The sequence below is a fragment of the Trachurus japonicus genome, chromosome 9 (assembly GCF_045865225.1).
Source record: "Trachurus japonicus isolate A0001 chromosome 9, Traja_1.0".
NCBI classification, from domain to species: Eukaryota; Metazoa; Chordata; class Actinopteri; order Carangiformes; family Carangidae; genus Trachurus; species Trachurus japonicus.
Window position 1 is genome coordinate 4,484,487 of NC_140915.1, and position 17,681 is coordinate 4,502,167.

The following is a 17,681-nucleotide window of genomic DNA, read 5'->3' on the forward strand; positions in this document are numbered from 1 at the left end:
TCTTGGAAAGATGTTTGAGTTTTTTCTAGTCGTAGGGCTACTTTGGTATTTGTCAGGGTCTTACGCAGATAAATCAGTCATACAAAGTTTAGACTACTGGGGGTTTTATCACATTTCTCCCCTATACAACGGCCCTGTACACACACACTGACTTAAAGTTACGATACGATACGATAATCTTTATTTTCCCGTTCAGGGAAATTTGTCTTGGACACTGTAGCTGCTCCATAAATAAAATAAAAGTTACTTGTTACTTTCAAGGTAACTAGTTACTAGGAAATGTATCTTTTTTCTTTTTGTTTAATTTTTTATTCTGCACTAAATGGAGCGACTACGACTGATTTCAAGCCAAGTGCAGCAGGTTGTTGTATGGAGAGAGTTGAGAGAGTGATATAAAAAAGCACGATCGCAGCCTGAAGCAACACTGTTATATGACTGAGGCTGCTTTTCATTTCTGACAGCTGAACTTTATGCTACTTTAAAATATGAAGCCTGTATCATTTTAAACTAAATAAAGTACAGCAACAAGTGAAAACAGCGTTTGGGCAACGCATAACAGGCTAATTTAATTTATTCATGGCCACATCAAGTGAAATTATTAACTTCCCCGATTATCCATCTGATTATCTGACTGCTGCGAGCAGCGAGCGGACAACTTCTTTCACCGGTGACTGACACTGACTGTATATAAAAGTGAAATATATATAGGCTATAGTTGTGGTATATGCTCATTATACCACGGACTGGAGTGATATATTGCTTTTTATTTAAATATGGTTATCAATATATGAGCAATATGAAAGAGGGATACGCAACAATTTCATGTTAGTTTTATTCAACCAGAAAATACACACATATTATCCATTAAAAACTAGTCCATCGTCTTCCAGACGTTAGCTCCAGTAGCTCTGCATCTGGACCAGATCCTCTACCATTGTTAACCCTCTTGAGGTCAAAGTTTCACCATCCCCATGTCAATTACCCACAAATCCTACCCCACTAAACACCTATCTTCTACTACCCTGTATGCTTAGGGGTAGGTAGGATGAGGCGATTAGGAGGAGGAAGAGTGAAGAGATGATGGTGGTGTAGTGAGGCTAGAGTGAGATATGGGCTTGTCTTTTTGGATTTGAGCAACGAGGTTTTGAGACAGACGGAGGAAGAGCAGGGAGAGCCCAGAGAGAGGTGAAGTTGAGGGGAGGAATCGACGTTGCGAAGAGAGCGGGGGAGGAGAAGTGGGACAGTTCGAACGCAGGGACAGCGACTGCGAGCGGGGAGGAGCCTTGGTGGCAGTTGCACCTGGCTATTACTGATGAGGAGGCGTCCCGAGAGCGGAAAGATGTGGGGAGGAGGAGAGGAAAGGGGGAGGGAGGAGCGGAGGAGGAGAAGATCACGTAGATAGAAGAGGAGTGTACACTTGAGAGCTAGGAGGCAGACGAAAGCAGGAGAGCAGGAGAAAGGAGCGCGGCCAGGAGGTGGACGTGATGGTGGAGAAGGAGTAGGGATGGAAAGAGAGAGGCAGAGGAGGAGGGAGAGGAGAGGAGGGAAGATGGACATTGACGGAGGAGGGAGAGAAAGGCTGCATGCGAGCGTAGCGTGTAAGACAGAGGTATGGGGGAGACGGCTAGGGGGCCGTGGTGCCGAGCGGCGTGCGAGGCCTAGGTCTCTTGCGTGTGCCGGTCCTGGAGGTATGGACCTGCGAGCAGGGGGGGGCACTCACGTCGTCGTTGGGTTCATCTCTAGGATGCATGGGGGAGCAGCACCTGGGTTATCTCTCCTAGTCCGCGGCCAATGGCCGCTGCCATGGGCTTGGGTAGGATGGCTGAGACATCGGACGGTGCAAGGACGGAACTGATGTCACGGCCCCTATTCTCTGCGGACGAGCGCCAGCGACCTCCGCGTCCATAGCACTGCCCTCGCCACGCTACCGCTACCTGAGGCCGGAGTATCGACCCTCTCCATTACTCGGCTCCTGCTCTCCCGTCCTCGCTCCTGAGGCAGGATGATTCCGTTTCTGCGATTCAGCTCTCCTTGCTTAGGCTCATTACACCCAGGCCCCCGGGCGCCATCCCTCCTCCTCACGACTTATCGGGCACTCCCCTCTAGGCCGGTCCCCCTTCCCTCCTTCGCTCATAGACCCCCGTGGGATGCTCCTCCTCCTCGCTTCTCCTGCACGTGCTGATGGAAGTGCTTCGACCCGCCCTGCCCGCTCCTAAGAGGGCCTCCTGCGCCGCGAGTGAGGACGGGTCGGCCAGCGAGAGTCCTCCCTCGAGCAGCCCCCAACTTTCATCGTTGCTCCCAGTAACTTGGAATCGTAACGTGATGGAATCCGTCCACCTGGAGGGGACTACTGCTTCCCCCCCGCGCTCACATCAGAGTGCTATCCAGTGTAGGAGGAGCATCGACCTCGGATGCACTGCGCTACCCACGAGTCTAATCGGCATTCTTCTGGTCTCCTACTGCGATGGCTACCGGCGCGAGGTAGGAGCTCCTACCCCTCCATCCCTCTCGGCTGAGTACTTGACCACTCCTACTCTTCGCTCTCTTGCCATCTTAGCCTCGCTCCCCATGCGCCCTACCTCTCCTCGCGTTCCCTCCTCCTCTCTTCCCTTTCTTTCGTTTCTTCACGCCTTCCCCCTTCTCCTCACTCCTCCCCCCCTCCCTCTCGTACCCCCCGCCCTTCAACTTTCCGATCCTCCCCGCCCCTCCTCCATCCCTGTCTGGCCTCTCCTCTCCTTCTCCTACTCTCCTCTACGGGTCCCCCCTCATTCCTCCTCTCTCCCCTTCTCCTCCTCTCTTCCGACTCCCCCCTCCTTCTCCCCCCCCCCCCCCTACGAGGAGTCGCGCTCCTCCTGTCCCGACGCCTCCTCCTTCCCTCTCCTCCTGTCCTTACACCTGGGCTCGCCTCATCCCCCCCCTGCTTCTCACGTCCTTCCTCCTACCCCCCCTCCGGTCTCTCCTACCTCCTCTGTCCCCCTCCTCGGTACTGCCCTCCTCCTCCTCGCTCCCTCCCCTCCGCGTGCCTCCATGCCGGCGACTCATGCTCGTTACCTTCGGCGGTCTTGGTTGGATTTGTTGTACCGCACTCCCCCTCTCGCTACCTGTCGGGCACCCGCGCACGCTCCCTCGGCAACAGGCCCCCCACCCTCCTTACCGCCTCCCACCCCTCCATCCTCACCGCCACATCGCACTGAGACGCCCCACCCCAGCACGCGAGGCCTACTCCTCCATGCCAGCTGCACACCGCAAGAGAAGATTCGGCCAAACAGACGCGCTCCGTCCCACCAACCGAAGAGCCGCAGAACGCGCCGCCCCCGACGCGTACGCCGTTAGCCAGACGCCCCAACAGCCGAGCGCCTGGCAGTCAAAAACAAACCGAAGAGCCTCAGCAGCGACCACACCGACGCTGCCATGTCCAGGCGAAGACGTACGTCTGACCACGTCCTGCAAACGTTACGAAGAGTCCGACACGTGCAGGGTCTTGAGTGCAGCCAGTGCCCGGACCACCCCCCCTGTCCCCCTCCCCACCCCCGTCTAATCCTCCTTTCCCCCCATCCCACCACTACACGCCCTCACCACCGCGACGAAGGTCAACATGACACGCCGTATGAGATGAAGTCATTCTCTTCTTCTTTTCTCATCCAATCCCTTCCTTCTCCCCCCCCCCCTCCCCCCCGCCCCCCACCACCCCCCCCCCCCCCCCACCCCCCCCCGCCCCCACCACCACCACCCCCAGAACACGGGAAGTGAGGCAGAACTGCCGCGGTCAGAGCCCCGCTGCCGCAGCGGAGGATGAGGTAGTAGAACAGGGCAGCAAGGCCAGTGCTAGGTTGGCGTCTAGTAAGACGTTCAGCAGCTGCCAGGCCGGACAACTTGCGAAGCTGGGTTGTCTGGGGGGTCGTGTCTGCTCGAACGGTATGCGCGGCCCTCGACGAGCATACAGCGCCCCCTTCTGCGGGCCAACCGGCCCTGGTCGACGGCTGGAGCGGGAGAGTGCCGCTTGTGTGGATCCCAGAAGTTGTCATGTGAACGCCAACGGAGGAGGAACAAACATTGTAGAGACAAGATAGAGCGCTGTTATAGAAAACGCATTTACTATACGTAACGTATACACCTACTGCATACTGGTTTGTTTACGCGTACTATAGATACTGCCATACTGCTTAACCTACTTATGTAGATCCCCATTAGCTTTTGCCACCGCAGTCAGCTCTTCTTCCTGGGGTCTTTTCCATTCGTTAATTAGAATGCAAAATACAAGAACCATTAATACACACAACACATGTGAATGACATAAAACAAAAATATAGCACACAGAAATTAACACGTTTGATTGTCATAAAAATTGGACGGACTCGTCTATCCGTGAGAATCAGCCAACCTCCTGTGTTTGAATTTGAATATTATAAAACTCAGTTCTGTTTAATCCTCCTGAAAATCAACTCACACAAGTCATATCTCTGAGTGATAAACTGCAAATGCATTAGATTAAACTTCATTTTACCCTTTTATCACTCCTTGGAAGTAAATATAATTAATAATATCATAACGGGAAACCTCATTTATCTTCTTGATATTAAACAAAATCAAATTTTTCTTTATTGTCACCCCATAGTGTAGTCCAAACTTAAGAACCATCCAGTTTAGTTGTTCTGGGGATACCTGCATAGGACTGTGCGGGGTAATTTGTTTCCAGGGTCTGCTACTTATAGTGGGCCGACCACGGTCACATCCGCAGGATACAAGTTTCCCAGAAGTGGCATGTCTCACGGCAAACCGGTAGCGGTAGCTGTAAAACAGGCTCAAGCTGTTTTATTTCTCGTCTTAGTGCTGTAAATATGTATCGTTAGTAAGTTTTTATTTTGTTCATGTGAGAAAAGTAACGTGTTAATGATCCCAATATACGGCCAGGTTATTCCAAATGAGGCTGTTTAGAAGTTTGCTCCGCTGTCTGCAGAGTGCTCGGCTCGGCCAAGCCTCCTGTCGTTCATCCTGGGGGAGGATGATCATTGAGGGTAGAAGAAGGGAAAGGAGAAGAAAGTAAAAAAACCATCACTAACATAACTTACCGCAGGTTTTAAGAGGTTTACCCACCGGCTGGTTAAGTTCATTTCTAGGAGATAAATGTTGTTGTCAGTGATGAAATCTAACAGCAGTATCAGTTAGCTTAGTTAGTCTGAATGTAAAGTTGTTGAAGCTTCCCTGTTGTGTATTAGGATCAGTAAGGCAGCGCTGCCCCCTTATTGGGGGGCTCTGGAGCCTTTACGGACACCAAACCAAGCGCACATTTACATCAATAGAATACATGTTTTACAATCACACATCAGTCTGCATTAAGTTTGATTTATTAAACTTATAGTTACGGTTCACACGGCAAAGTTACTTCCCTACCGTCTTTTGGTTACAGTTAGACGTCAGGGAGGCATCTGCATTGTGAGGACGGTACGCGATGTTAGACTGGTCAGATGTGGAGGTATTTTCCAGGAAATTCAGTTCGACATTCGCGGATTTTTCGCGCATCATACTGCAGATTTTGCTTTTGTTTGCATACTACATACTACATACTACATACTGCATTTGGGCAAATCCAGTACGTACTAGTGTATAGTTTGCGGTTCGAATACAGCCGACAGTGTACATTTTCATGTGTGTGTGTGGTGTGAGTGTGTGTGTGTGTGTGTGTGTGTGCTTTGTTGTGTGTTCTGTGCAGGAGTGTGAGGACGACCCTGCTTGTGGAGTACAGACCTGTAGTGAAGCTGGGAGCACGAGTGCGCCTTCGGAGAATGCTGCTACGAGTGGTCAGGTTAACCAGTTCAAACCAGACCAGACAACCTGTCAGAGTCATCACAACACCTTCTATTATTATTATTATTAGCATTTAAATGAACTGCAATTTAGGTCGATCCTGCACTTTATTGGGGCATTGTGCAATCAAAATACATTTAAAGCCCCAGTATGTAGGAATTCCCCCCATCTAGTGGTGCAGATGGAAATATGCCATACAGGGTTTTCATGTCGGTTAGGTAGGGTTTTCTTGTAGTTGTTACATGTTTTTATAACCACATTACTGGAGTGTCTTCTAACTCGGCAGGGCTCGACCCCAGTGCGAGCAGTTTTGCTCGCATTTTTGCCGATGTTGATAATTAGCACGTGGCGAATAAAAAATTGCTTTCAGTCGTATCAGTCGACTGGACAGATGACAGCATGCACGCTTTGCATGCTGTTTGAACGTGAGCTAGTAGCACACGCCCGCCCCCCCTGCCTGTTTGGTGATTTGGCGCGGCATTGATTAAAGCTTGTGTACATCGGGGACCGTTCAGATGCGTGAAACGTCTTTTCCGCACATTCTTTCTAGTAGATAGAAACGCGCGTCTTGCACGCCAAGACGACAACGTAGCAGCGCACATTCGGTGCGACCGCGGTTTTTTGCCGTGCACAGCAAGAAGATACCGGTGTATTGGTGTTGGGTTCGGAAGTGGTGGAGGAGGAGGTTGCGGGGACAGAGGTAGATGAGAGGGAGTGGGGGAGTGGAGAGAGGTGAGGTGGTGGTGTTGGTGAGTTGGTGGTGGTTGTTTGTTTGTTGTGTGTTTTTGTGTTGCGGTATTGGTGGGTTTAGGTGGTTTTTGTGTGTGGTGGTGTGGAGCGGGTTTGACTCTGTTATGTTTGGTGTGGGATGGTGTGGTGGTTGTGGGTTGTATGTGGTGGGGGGTGTGGTGTGGAGGGTGGGTGTGTGACGTTGGGTATGTGTTGGGGTGTGGTGGTGTGTCTTGGGGGTTGGGGGTTTTTGGGGGGTTGTGGGGGGGGGTGTGGGGGGGGGGGGGGGGGGTAGGGGGGGAGGGGGTGGGTTGGGGGGGGTGGGGGGGAGGGGTGGGGAGGGGGGGGGTAGGGTGGGGCGGGGGAGGGGGGATCAGGGGTAGAAAGGGGTATATGGGTGGGGGGTGGGGGGGTTGGGTAAGGAGGGTTGGGGATGGGGGTGGGGATCGGTGGGTGGTGTATGGGTTATAGGGAAATGGGGAGGGAAGTGGGGGGGGGAGAGGGGGGGGGGTGAAGAGGGGAGGGGGATAGGAGAGTATGGGGGCACTGAGGGGGCGCGGGGGGGGGGGAGGGGGGGGTTTGGTAGTTGGTTTCGTTGGGAGTGGTTGTGAGTTAAGGGAGTACCTATGAAGTGGGGGGTTGGGAGAGATTGGGGGAAGGGAGGGGGTACGGAATGTGGTGGGCTTTGGGGGGGTTGGTTGGGTTGGTGGGGGGGGGGGGTGTGGGGGGGGGTGGTTGGTTGGGGCGTTAGGGTGGGGATTGTTGGGCGGTTTTGTGGGTTGGCACGAGGGTGTGTTGGGGGGTATGGGGGGGGGTTGGTGGGGGGTGGGGTTGGGGGGGAGGGGGGGGTTGTGGGGGAGGGGGGGGTGGGGTGGTAGGGGGGTGGTGGGAGGTGAGATGGCGCGGGGTGAGATGGTGGGAGGTTGTGGAGGGGCTGGGATGGAGGGTTGGGGGGTGGTGGGGGGGGGGGGTAGGGGGGGGGGGGGGGGAGGGGGGTGGGTATAAGCGGAGAGGGGATGGGGGTGAGGGGAGGAGGGGGGGAGGGGGGGAGGGGGGGGAGGGGCGAGGGGCAGAAGTGAGGGGGGGAGAAAGGGAGGAAAGAAGGGGGGGGAGGGAAGGAGGAGGGGAGGGGGGAAAAAGGGGGAGAGGAGAGGGAGGGAGGAGGGAGGGAAAGGGGGGGAGGAATGAGAGGAGGGAAGACAGGGGGGGGGGGGAAGGGGGGGAAGGGGGGGGGGACGCGGGGGTGGGGGGGGGGAGAAGATTTGGGGGGAAGAGGAGGGGAGGGGAGGAGAGGGGAAAGAGGTGTGGGAAGAGGAGGGTGAGAGAAGTGGAGGAGGAAGAGAAGAGGAAAAGAGGAGAGAAGATGGAGAAGGAATAAGGGGAAGTTGACCGCTTATTCCTCCGGTACACGGGATAATTCATATTATTATCTCGGGCTGTGTCTATTCCATACTGTTTCACACGGAGCTCTGCTTCCGTTTGAAAGTGCGAAGGAAGCCCTTAGGTGAGGTTACGTGGCTGCGATGGCTATACGCGGAGCTATCAAAAAAAAAAAAACGCTTGTCGCGGTTGGGAACAGCTGACATGTGGTTCACAGTGTGCACAGTGCAAAACATTCAATATAAGAACTTGTCAACCTCAAAGCTCCATGTCTGGACCAGTCCCTGAACAACACACAGGGGGGGGGGGGGGGGGTAGGGGGGTGGTGGGGGTGGGGGGAGGGGGGGGACACCATTGAGTGCTTGTGTGTGCAGGATTTGTTGAGGTAAAAAATGTTTTTGTTTATTACTGTTTAACTCAATTTTTATCATAAAAATTAGGGTCATGTTGGTCCCCTCAGCATTATTTAAGTGCCTATAAAAAAGTTCCTGCTTTCCAAAACATTTTTTCAATTGTTCTGTCCCCTATGAATCAAAATCATGTATAATAATATGTCCATGTTAATTGTAATGTATTGCAGCTTGGTTATAATGTTATTACGTGATGTAATGAATAGATATAGTTTCTACTTGCTTCCATTACTAATATATGCCATCGCATTCTATATTGTATGGCACAGTATCAAGCAGATCGATACGGATATAGGCGGAGCCCCACACCCCCACAGGTTTGAAGTACGCCAACGTACAACCACAAACCCCCCCGAGACAAATCCCCCCATAGAAATTAGATGAAAACATCAAAATTGTAAAGCTTGTCACATGCTGCAGCAGTAAACGCGCCAAACTCTCGTGTATCAGATTAAACCCCTTTATACTTAGGTAACAATTCAGACTCAGACCTATCTAAAGGACCCCACTCTTAGTACATTTCAGCCCCCCCACCACACCCTCCGCTACAAACTATAATATACACCCCCGATATATTGCTATCGCCGCTAAAAGCATCCATTAATCGGCGACGCTTGACCAATTCCCTAATTACCCCTCCCCATCCCCCCTAAAAATCAAGTTACTCAACAGATCACTATATGACCCTCAAACCATACCTATAACATAATACAATAAATATAAATATATATATATAAATATATATATATATATATATATATATATATATATTATATATATACTAACATTTTTATCTTTATATACTAACCCTCACCCCTTGTCTATATCAACATCTAACATACCCTTCACAATCCCAATCCTTTCTTTAAACACCCCATTACCCACCCCCCACCCCCCCCCCCCCCCCCCCCCCCCCCCAACCCCCCATCACCCACCACACCTAACCCTCACCTCCCCCCACCCCAAAACCATACATCCATACCCCCCCCCCAAAAAACCCGTCAAACACCCACTTAAACACAAACTTTCCCCCAAATCGCCACATAAAACTCAAACCCCCCCAAGCCAAAAAACCCCCCAATACAAAAACTAACAAAAAAAAAACCCCAAACCCCCACCCACAAAACACCCCCCCCCCCTCTATATAAACACCATACATATCCACACAAACACCCACACCCCAATAAAACACAAAACAATCTTACCCCCCCCCCCCCCCCCCCACCTACTTTCTCACTTCCCAACCATCCATCATCCCCCAAACCCCCCCCTCAAAACAAACTACCCCCACATCCCCCAAAAAACCCCTCCCCCTCCGACTGATCCGACCAAAGCACAATCTCCACACGAGCTCCCAGTCTACACCAACATTCCAACCACCAATTATCCCACCCGTAACGATAACACTAAAAAATAACCAATCTAAGACTATCCCCCCCCACCGCCCAAACTAAAAATAAAAAAAAAACCAAAAATCGCCATATCCCCAAAACACCCCATCTCTTACACTATTTTTTCCAGTACAGTACTATGCTCAACTTGCAATGATCATCTCAGCCCCCGACCCCATTCCTCACCCTAACATGTCCTGAAGAAGAGCATACCGAGACATCCGAGTGTCAGCAGCATACCTTCGTACGTCCATAGTGTCCTTCTCCTCGAGACCTCATGTTAGCAATCTATCTTGCTGCTACATACATCCCATAAAGGACATGTGATCCCAGATCTTACCCTCTCCGTTCTCATCTCCCTTCTAAGCTCCCGCCAATACCCCTATCCTTAGACCATTATTGTTCGTGCACAGAGTTTAACGTGCCCTAAAGCTTGACACGGTCTCGAGTGAAGAGGTGAACCCAAGCATCATTACTCTTTTGCCTAAATCATCCCTCCGAGGAGGAGTAAGGACTGTACCCGCCAATGGTACCATCGAGCCTTCCTCCCACTTTTTAATAAACCTCTCCCTCTCATATATTGGAGTGATCCCCACCTTTCGCTCGATCTAATCATTCATATCCGTTCCCTTATTACATATAAGACATTAATAAAACCTAAAAGAAGAGAGGAGAAGATTGCCCCCCTGTGCCACGTCTGATTCTTGTGAGAGTATGCCAATAGCGCCCAAGATTAGCTAGTTAATAGACACCTCGAGGAATCAGACCTCCCAGTAAGAGTCCTCTAGCAATTGCATCACATGAAGCTCCCAAACGTGGATCCATATTACATGAGTCCAGTAAATCACGTCGCCCGCCGCCTATTCGTGACTTAATCGTTGTAGACCATCCCTCCAGCTATTAGCTATAACTTGATACAGTACCTGATGCTATGACTATACCCTCCAATCGTAAATCTCGCTACGCCAAGTTGTGCCTTCACCTCCTTAATCCAGAAATGCCTTGCCTCAGCGTATGTGTAGCTCAGATCTAATATGTGTGTTATGTGTTGACTGTGTAGTCCCAGCTATGTCCATAAGCACTGTGTGCATGACCACGATCTCGCCACCGCGAACACCTCCTTTGACACTCTATTGTACTAAGCGCACCGCCTAGATCGCATGCCTCTCGCTCCCAACTCGCAGACAGAGAGACCGAGGCCAAAAACGGCGTCCTAGAGCTACCCCCGCTCCATCACACTCGCCACACTAGAGCAGTTCTAGGGTATAGATGAGACCATTATCAGACTTGTTCTGAGATCAGAGTACTCTATCTCCCCCTTTATATCCGCTGTCGTGTGATGTCTCCTAGTGTGCGTGTCGTGCCGAGCGCGCGTGTAGGCTGTGGGTGTAGCGCGCCGCACTCAACCTGCGGAACGCAAAGTCTGTCCTGCGTACCTAGCGCTCACACGATAACGATGAGGTGATTTGCTACACTGGTGAGTGTGTGCTGTGTGCTTTGTAGGTTTGTGTGGTGTGTGTGTGTCGTGAGTGTGATGGGTATGCCGGCGTGTGGAGTGATCACTGCGAGCCGCCCTTCAGCGCGTATACCCTCTTAAGCAAGGTCATGCTGAAGTCGATTTCTTAGGGAAGTGCGCGTAATCTGAAAACTCAGTCCAGATTCTTACAAAGATCAAATCACGGACAAAAATCTACTAATGTCCCTTAGTTCCTCAAGTTTTGGTTTTTTTGATTCTTAAGGTGTATTATCTATCTTCTAAATCTTCTTATCTTAATAACGTATACTATTTTATTAACGTAGACTTATACCCCCCTCATATGTTTTTATAATATTTATAGATCTCTGGTCCAATGTTTAGTGATCAATTTATTAAAAGTTAGTATAGACTTTCGATATATTAACATAATGTGTAGTTGTGACCTGTTATAACAACTGCATGAATTCTACTGATGTTACTATTCTTGGTACCTGCGGGTTGTATGGAAGTTTTTTTTAGAGTTATAGATCGTGGTGGGTTAACTACCCTATTTATCTAAGGTTTTGCATATGTTACAAGATATACCATGTAGTCTTTATCCTAGATGGTGAAGGTGGGGAATAAGGTTCTGAAGTAGTCTTTGAAAAAGTGACAATTGTAAACAGGAGTTCCAGTTTAGTGTTAGTGTTTTTTCAGTTTATTCTTGGGTCAAAGCTTCAGGAAAGAGGAGGGACAGCTTTGGCTTATGTTTCCGTCGCGTATGTGGTTTTCTCCCTAGCTCAGGACTAGTTCGGGTCGTGAATGGGGGATGGTAGGGAGGGACGGGGGGGTAGTTGGAATAGTGGAAGAGGGAGGGAGGGGGTCCCCGAAAACAAATAAAAAAAATACACACAACACACACGGTGTCAAAATATTTGACATGAAAATTTAATTCCTGATTTATAGTAGGTAAAATCTTGTGAACCTGATTATACTTATGTCACATAATACCTATATAATATGAAGAGGGTGATTGACAAATATAATATTTATTACTAAGGCAAGTCCAATCAAACCACACACGACGAGAGGCCACACCAACAACCCACACAACCGGGAGGTTACCCACTCCTCCTCCCCCGGTGTCAACAGAGATCCCACAGCCCGCGCCGAGCGCGGTAGGATCACACGAACACATACGAGAAAACACTACCCTTATATGACATTTATTAAACTTTAACAGAAGTTTAATTTTGTCTTTTGTATATCCATTTAGTATGACCAAATAAAAAAGTTAGTATTGAGATCATTCCTCCGTAAACTTAAACATATTTCAACAACTTGGTGTCAATGTTAAGGTCATTCCGTTTCGTGTGGCCAGGGGAAGTACGTAGGTTTTCCTGCTCCTCTTTTTCAACTTGTCTTCTGTCCTCTGTTTTTTCTAGGTTTTTTTCTTCAATGTCTTTCTCTTACATCACAGTTTTTCACCCTTATCTCCTGAAATATACCAACTACAAACAACAACACCATTCACACCACCCCCACACACATCACACTACAACTCCCACACCCTCAACTCCCACAATCACACACAACTCCACCCCTCACACCACACACAACACCAGGATCCACAGCAAACCAACAGGACCAATTTCAAAAAGTTTCCCCCTCACCCTTCCCCCCCCAGTTCGATAAATGTCGGTTTGTTTAATTTTCCCTTTTTTTTATTTTTTTTTGTTTTTTGTTTTACCCCTTTTTTTTTTTTTTTTTTTTTGGTTTTCTTTCTCGGCGCATTTTTATTTTTGATTTTTTTAACGCATTTTTCTGCCACATGACTTCACAGTTTTCTAGGCACCGGGTTGGGGTGGTGGGGTGACGGGATCAACGACTAACATTGGACATGGTTTATTAGCCAGATAAGTATTTGGTGAAGATTAGCTGAAGATCTTTTGAATTAAGGATGAACTCATGATTTGACCAATTAGTATTATTATAAAACGTTAAGAATCTATTTTTTACGTGTTATAACTCATTGAGTGCCGGCCGCTCCTTTCCAAAGGTTTTCAGGACAATTAGGGTACCTGGCAAATGTAGACCTTTATTGGGACTTTTGATTTTAGAGACTTCATAGTGTACTTCGATATTATGGCCAACCATACACATTAATGTAGCTCATTTGAAAGGTTTTAACTTTATTCCTTCAAATGGCACACAAAACCGTTTGATTTCTACGTGCCTCCGTTCCTGGAGAAAAGTCAAGCTACTAAACATGGCTGGGGTGTTTTCACCAAAATCCCTCCTTTTGGTCTAGAAAAAGGAGAGGAGAAGATAGGTTGTTTAGAGGTCTTTTATTGAAGGTTGCGCTATTTGTGCCTCTGTCGCTCTTCAGACACTCGCATGTCTGGATTCAACAAAGGGCTCGTATTAAGATTAAAATATATACTACAATTGTTGTTCTATTCACAAAACCAACCATCGGGGGCGGTGGGGGACAGCCACCCGGGGGTGGGCGCCACTAAACAACCAATAACACAGACGCACCGTGCCGTTTGTCACAGCCTCTCGACCGCGGATACGTGTGGCTCTGCCGGCCACAGCGGGCTCGCGAACACCTGTCTCCGCCGGTGGTCGGGTTTCCGTCTGTGGTACGGGCCGGTGACGGCGGGTTGCTTTGGCCCAGAGACCATCAGATGTTTTACCGCGGGAGGACTTTGGGGAGGTCACGGTTGTTGCTCCAGATGAAGCCTCCAGGGTCGGGACAGGGGGCCGATGACGGAGCTTCCTGGTTTCAGCTACCAGCTGCTGCCAGCCTCGCGGGTGAGAGCGGGTAGCCGCAGCGGAGCAGCAGCGGTGCTGCTGCGCTGCATCCACATGCAGACCTACCGTTTGCAGATGCTGAGTTATGATAAAAACTTCCAGATCGTGAGCTGTCATGTGACCTTTGATCGTCATCTATTTCAGTTCTTCCTCGTCGTTAGAGTCCCAAATTTTACATATAAATGTGTCAATAAAGTTGTCTATTTCCATAATTTAAAAAAAAAGCAAAAAACGAAAAATTTCGTTTTTGGCACTCAACGCATGGGAACGAAAAACGAGAAATTACGTGGTTGGCACTCAATGAGTTAATTAACATAATTTGACTAAAGTGCTGTTTTCATGTGGAAGAGGAACGTATGTCTGGTCTGGGAAAAACTGCAGATTGAGCGGAAATAAATCTGGGTGAAAGTTGCATCATGCAGTATTTCTTCCTAAGGTATGTTGTTTTTTTGTTACCTCAATAAAATATAAAACAATTTATATTATATATTTTAGTCACTGACATTAAAAACACACTCTTTTTGGTATTAAAATAAGAATAAAAGGTAAAAAAAGACTAAAACTAAAATGGAAAAAATTGAATTTGGGGAAATCTAAAACAGATTTCATAGGGCCCTAAATATAAACCTCTTATAAAGAGCTTTTATTTTGACAGCAGACAGGAAGTGAGGGCAGGAGGCTGAGACAGAGAGGATCATGGGAAGTGTGTGTGTGTGTGTGTGTGTGTGTGTGTTACCTGGGAGAAGACGTCGCTCTGGCAGAGCGGAGAGGAGCCGTTACAGAACTCAGGTAGATCACACTCATCTGAGCTGGAGCGACACACCGCTCCCCCGGGCAGGAACTACACACACACACACACACACACACACACACACACACACACACACACACACACACACACACATAAGTCAAAGACAACAATTCTTTCAGGTAGACGGTTCTTTACAACTGCTTTCTATCATCATTCTAAAGCAAAGATCGTTGTCAGGGGTTGACGCCTAAGCTTTTTTCCAAGTGATATAACTGTGCGACCATGCGGAAAATTTTAGGAGCACACAACATTTTTTGTGTCGCACAATAAAAATTTTGTAGTTTTTGGTGAAAAATTTCATTTTCAAACAAATAAAAATAAGTAGATTTCAGGCTATAATCCCTAGCCATGTAGACTCATTTTTTAATGTTTTAACTGGCTCTGTTGCCTTATCAAAAATCAGGAAAGACAAACAATGCAACATATGTGTGAGAAGAATTAGAATATTTATTACAACCAATATTAGTTTTTAGTTTTACGCTGGATGTGTGTGCTATGTGGACCCAGGGGTGGGGGTTATTGATGAGCAGTGACCTATATTTCCCCAAGTATAAAAAGCTGAAATTACATACAGGGCTCTACACTAAGATTTTTTAGGAGCACAATGAAAAATGTTATGTAGCAGGCTGTTTAAGCCCTAAAGATTGCTGATGGTCCTACATGTACCCATTTTCGTACATTTGAGAACAGTAAAAACACCAAACATTTTTCCTCAACAACCTGTCACACAAGCAGCTCCATGTTGCCCCTGTGTGATGTTCAGGGACTAGGTCAGACATGGAGCTTAGAGGTTGAAGTTTATATGGAATTGTAGCACCTTTTTGTTGAAGGACTGTTGAACCACATGTCAGGCGTTCTCACCGCGACAAGCGTTTTTTTTTTTTTTTTTTTTTTGGATCGCCTCCGCTTGGTAGCCGCGGAGGCCCACGTAACCTCCACCTAAGGGGCTTCCTTCGCCTTTTCAAAACGGAGCAGAGCTCCGTTTTGTGAAACAGTTAGGACGAGACACAGGCCCGAGACCGTTTGTACCGGAGGAAGAAGCAGGTCGAACGTGCACGGAAAAAAAAGCGAGTCGCACCGAATGTGCGCTGCTACGGTTATGTCGGCCTTGGCGTGCATGACGCGCGTCTACCTTGAAAGTAATGTGCGGAAAAGGACGTTACATTTGAAAGGCCCCACGATGTTAACAAGGCTTAATCAATGCGGCCGGCCAAAATCACCAAACAGGCAGGGGGGGCGGGGCGGGGGGGGATACTGCTCACGTTAAAACAGCATGCAATGCAGGTGCATGCTGTTTCTGTCCGAGTCGCACTGAGCCGTCTCTCCTGAATGCAATTTTTTATTCGCACGGGCTATTATCAACTCGCAAATGCGAGCAAAACTGTCGCACTGTCGAGCCCTGCGTGTAGAAGACACTCCAGTATGTGGTTATAAAAATGTAACAACAACAAGAAAACCTACATAAGCCGACATGAAACCCTGTATGTGCATATTTCATCTGCACCACTAGATGGGGGGAATTCCTACATACTGGGGCTTTAAATGTATTTTGATTGCACAATGCCCCAATAAAGTGCAGGATCGACCTAAATTGCATTTAATTTAAATGCTAATAATAATAATAATAGAAGGTATTGTGATGACTCTGACAGGTTGTCTGGTCTGGTTTGAGCTGGTTACCTGACACTTGTAGCAGCATTCTCCGAAGGCGCACTGAGCTCCAGGCTGCAGCCCTTTTTTTTTTTTAAAATACCCACCAAGTCTGGTACTCACAGCAGGGGTCGTCCTCACACTCCTGCACACACACACACACACACACACACACACACACACACACACACACACACACATGTAAATGTAACTGTGCGGCTGTATTCGAAGCCGCATACTATACTACTAGTACGTACTGATTTGGCCAAAATGCAGTATGTAGTATGTAGTATGTAGTATGCAAACAAAAGCTAAATCTGCAGTATGCGAAAAATTCCCGGATGTCGAACTGATTCGGAAAATATCTCCAGCATCTGACCAGTCTACATCGCGTACTGTCCCACAATGCAATGCTCCCTGACGTCTAACTGTAACCAAAGACGGTAGTGAAGTATCTTTGCCGTGTACCGTAACTATAGTTTAATAAAATAAAACTTAATGCAGTACTGATGTGTTGATTGTAAAACATGTTATTTATTGATGTAAATGTGGTGGTTTGTGTCCGTAGGCTCCAGAGCCCCAGAGGCAAGCGCTGCTCTTCTGTCCAAAACACACAGGAAGCTTCACTTTACATTCAGACTAACTAATGCTACTGATACAGCTGTTAGATTTCATCACTGAGACCAACATTTATCTCCTAGAAATAACTTAACCAGCCGGTGGTAAACCTCTAAAAACCTGCGGGTAAGTTAATTAGTGATGGTTTTTTTCTCCCCCCAGGATGACGACGGAGGTTGGCCGGCCGAGCAGCTCTGCAGACCAGCGGAGCAAACTTCTAAACAGCCTCATTTGGATAAACTGGCCGTATATTTGGGATCTTAACAGTTACTTTCTCACATGAAAAAATATTAAAACTTAATAAAGTTACATAATTACAGCACTAGAGCGAGAAATAAAACAGCTTGTAGCCTGTTTTACAGCTACCGCTACCGGTTGCCGTGAAATGCATTCTGGGAAACTTGTATACTGCGGTGTGAACGGTGTCGGCCCTCTTGAAGTAGCAGACTGAATCCCACATTCAGTATGCAGTATACAGTACAAACTAAACTTGGATGGTTTAAGTTTGGATAAACTATGGGTGATCAATAAAGAAAATATGATTTTGTTAAATATCAAGAAATAAATGAGGTTTCCGTTATGATTATTATTATTATATTTACTTCCAAGGAGTG

The 17,681-nt window shown here is 48.1% G+C and overlaps 1 protein-coding gene across 1 annotated transcript in view; it reads right to left on the bottom strand.

The window, feature by feature from the left end:
- adam9a (ADAM metallopeptidase domain 9a) overlaps window positions 1–17,681 on the bottom strand; it is a 64,880-nt gene that overhangs the window by 7,611 nt on the left and 39,588 nt on the right. The gene's annotated exons all lie outside the window — the stretch shown is intronic.